Raw genomic sequence first — 3,858 nt, forward strand, 5'->3', positions numbered from 1 at the left:
GTTTTCACATAACACTGCGGAACACGTTTTTGTCAAGTACAAAAATACCGCTATTTACTAAATTAAGGGTTGCTGAGTCCATTGCCGTTTTCAGAAATATCATGGCACGTCTAGTTTTTGAGATATTGACTGTTGAAAATGCAATTATGACTGTTTCAGACAACTTGCATACAAGTTTGCCTGCTTGAACGACAATTTATTTGCTTAATTTGTCACAGAATTCAAACTTCATGTATAAAACAATAATTATCAACAAAGACCATAATATTCTCAAAGGTTAAATTTTATTTTTTGGTGGTTCAGAAAAGTATTGTATTTTGCCATATAAGAGAAACGAAGAATTCTATATGAAGACTGCAGGCATGTTGAGAAAAAAAAAACGGTATAAACTCAATTTTATCGTGTAATTTCAACTAAATTGTATCTAAATTGAAAGTTCAAGTCCTATTTAGCATGTTTGGTAGATTATATCATAAAAAAGTTTGATAAACTATATTTTAAATTTCATGTCAACATCAATAAAACTAGTGTTTTATACAACTTTGGCGACCTGTAGCTAAAAATTGTGACGTGCTGGAACATTTCTGAGAATGACATCAGATTCAGCGATTCAAAATCTAATAGAGACACATAATTTGATCCTTGAGACACGCAAAAATGTCATTTTTGTTACGCTGTGTAATCATTGGTGTCATCCATATAGACAAGAAGAATGGTTTATTATAAAATCAAGAGCAGAATCCTTTGAAAATCCTTATTGGCATACTTATATAGTCCTAGGTAGAATATTATGGCCAAATATGAGCCTGCCGAAATTAATCAAGAATGCTAGGAATAGGATTTGACTCCCTATCATTTGACATTTGACAGATTTTTACCAACTGGGACAATGGACAATGCCCTGTACGAATATGAAATTGAGTTACAGCAATAATGTCAGGTAGTCAACTGCAGCAGATCGTTTTCAGCGTTGCATTTTTCATTCTTATCGATTATTCCATACTGATAACGAGCCACTTTCGCACGAAAAATACGACCAATATTTATCCATTTAATCATTTATGAGGCTCATAAATGAAGCAATCAATAAGCAAAATAAAGAGCGAAATCGAATTATGAGGGTGATTACTTGCTGCGAGGTTCATTCACATCGCCACTTTATTCCTTCTCTCGCTCACTCACCATTCACCATACTCTTCGGTGGTAGGTACTTAATGTCGAAAGTTAAGCGTGTGTTGTATTACAAGACTTCCTATAACATTAATTGATTGACAGAATCCCTCCACCTCACGCAACCACCATGCCACACGCATCTTCTTCTCACATTTTCCCCCTATCATATAGTGGTTCTCCGCGTCAACACACGCATACAAGCGGTGATAAGAATCAAACCGTCGGGAAAAAGTGTAGCAAAAGGGGGAAAAAAAGTCGTACTCAACTCGATTGTTCCACCGTTTGCAGTAATCATAACTTTTTTCTGCATTTAACGAACCGGAAATATCTGCAAGTGTGTCATAATTCAAATTATGATGTGTAATCGAATAATGTGTGGAAATCAAATCATGCGAAATAATGATACGAAGTACAAAATATTAGTTGTGGGCTCGTCCGGGATTTGAACCCGGGACCTCTCGCACCCTAAGCGAAAATCATACCCCTAGACCAACGAGCCCGCTGTGATAGAGGACCGGAGCGTAGAAATAAAAAAGCAAAAATTTCGTCACGCTTTGCACGAATGCTTGTTATGCCACATGCTTTAAGCCGGACAGAGCCGGACGATAAGTAACGTCATCAATCAGTTCGCGAAGGCGAGCGCGCATCGTATTGTTATGCTGTGCGTACACCAAATCTTTCTGCTGACGGAAGACAAAAGTTCCGAGCAAATCGAAGCAGTCTTTAGTTCAGGCTTTTAGAAATTGAGTGTGGAAGCAAAGCGTGCCGCCAATCGTGGGCAGTATTTTCGAATTCGGTAAATTTAGGCCGGAGATCTTGAGCTCCATCAGCTACTGCTGAAAGTAGATCAAAAAATTCGTGCGGTCCGCGGGCCGGACTGATTTTTGCCTTTGTTTGCCTCGCTAGCAAAATATTTAGATATCTTCAGTAATACCTCAACACATTTTTCTTTTTTCTTTCTAAGAAAACTCCACCTGATTTTTATTCCTGAATGTAAGGCTGATACAAACATTAATTTTCTTTTATGTCACCCCCCCCCCCCTACAAAAATCCTAAGATTTTGAAGGGGAGAAAAAAAAAGATTCATCAATTTTTTGACATCAGTTAGGGTTTTCAAAATTTTCAAAGTAAAAAACAAGTAAAATCATAAGCTAGAGAAAAAAATTCAAGTAGAAGAAAATAATGTCGACACTTGTAGTGACGAAGCATTCAAAGTTTGTAACACAGTTTGTTGCAAAAGATGTAGTCGTGATTTGCATGGAAATACCCACAACTAGGGGCAAAACTGAAGCTTATGTAGTTTCGGCTTATTTCCCTGGAGATGTGGAGGCGGTACCTCCATCCGAATTGACAGCTTTCATTAATTATTGAAAAACTAATAATAAACATTTTATCACTGGTTGCGATGCAAATTCCCATTATACAATCTGAGGAAGCACCAACATCAATAAAAGAGGGGAAGACCTTTTTGAATACATATCTTCGAACAACATCGATTTATGTAACAAAGGAAATCAACCTACATTTATAACTAAAGCTAGGGAAGAAGTATTGGACATAACCATGTGTAGCCCTTTATTTTCGACGCGTATAAAAACTGGCATGTTTCAAATGAACAATCTTTATCTGATCACAAGCACATAGTGTTTCAATACAATGCTGGGGAAATAGTTAAAATAGCGTATAAAAATCCCAGGAATACTTACTGGGAGAGATATGCTTCAACAATGCAATCTGAATGTTTATTGCTAAATACTACAATTCAATCAACAATGCAATTGGATAGAGTTGCAAAAAATATTACTGAACAAATAATACAAGCATACAATGTTAATTGTCCTGTCAAGGAAGAAATCTCAAATCGAGAGGTTCCTTGGTGGAATAAAACATTAAATGATTTAAGGAAAATCGCGAAAAATTTTCAATAAAGCGAAAATTTCTGGGCAATGGGACCTTACAATGTACAACAAAGAAATTAGAAAATCAAAACGACGAACCTGGAGATCCTATTGTGAAAACATAGAGAAAACTCCAGATATAGCTAAACTGCAAAAAGTGCTTTTCAAAGTCCATTCAAATGGTCTGGGAAATTTGAAGAAAACAAATGGTGATTTTACTGTTAACTCACAAGAAACCCTTGAAATGTTGATGGAGACTCATTTCCCAGGATCAAACTTAGTGTTAAGTGATAATGGAGAAAGTATAAACGTTGAAGATAATTATGGGCCGACCGGGACTATAAGATATAATTCGCTTATACCTGATACCATTTTCACAAAATCTAAAGTTGAATGGGCGATTAACTCTTTCGAACCATTTAAATCTCCGGGAATGGACGGTATATTTTCTGCGCTGCTTCAGAAGGGTGGGGAAATACTGCTGGATTCTATAACAAATATTTTCAAAGCAAGTTTAATGTTAGGCCATGTACCAAAAATATGGACCCAAGTACGAGTTGTCTTCATTCCTAAAGAAGGAAAAAAGACAAAACAAATCCAAAATCTTTTAGGCCAATAAGTCTAACATCTACTATGCTTAAAATCATGGAAAAGATAATAGATGAATATATCAAAACAGAATACCTACAAAAGATTCCTCTTAACAGGTATCAGTATGCATATCAACCTAACAAATCTACAGCCACTACTCTACATAATTTGGTTACAAAAATAGAAAGTACTCTCG

General features: G+C 36.0%; 1 non-coding gene across 1 annotated transcript; it reads right to left on the reverse strand.

The window, feature by feature from the left end:
- Nucleotides 1-1,600: 1,600 nt before the first annotated feature.
- On the reverse strand, nucleotides 1,601-1,672 carry Trnap-agg. The gene has a single exon. It is a non-coding gene; the product is annotated as a tRNA-Pro (tRNA).
- Between the last annotated feature and the right edge of the window lie 2,186 nt (nucleotides 1,673-3,858).

The sequence above is a fragment of the Aedes aegypti genome, chromosome 3 (assembly GCF_002204515.2).
Source record: "Aedes aegypti strain LVP_AGWG chromosome 3, AaegL5.0 Primary Assembly, whole genome shotgun sequence".
In the NCBI taxonomy this organism is placed as follows: Eukaryota; Metazoa; Arthropoda; class Insecta; order Diptera; family Culicidae; genus Aedes; species Aedes aegypti.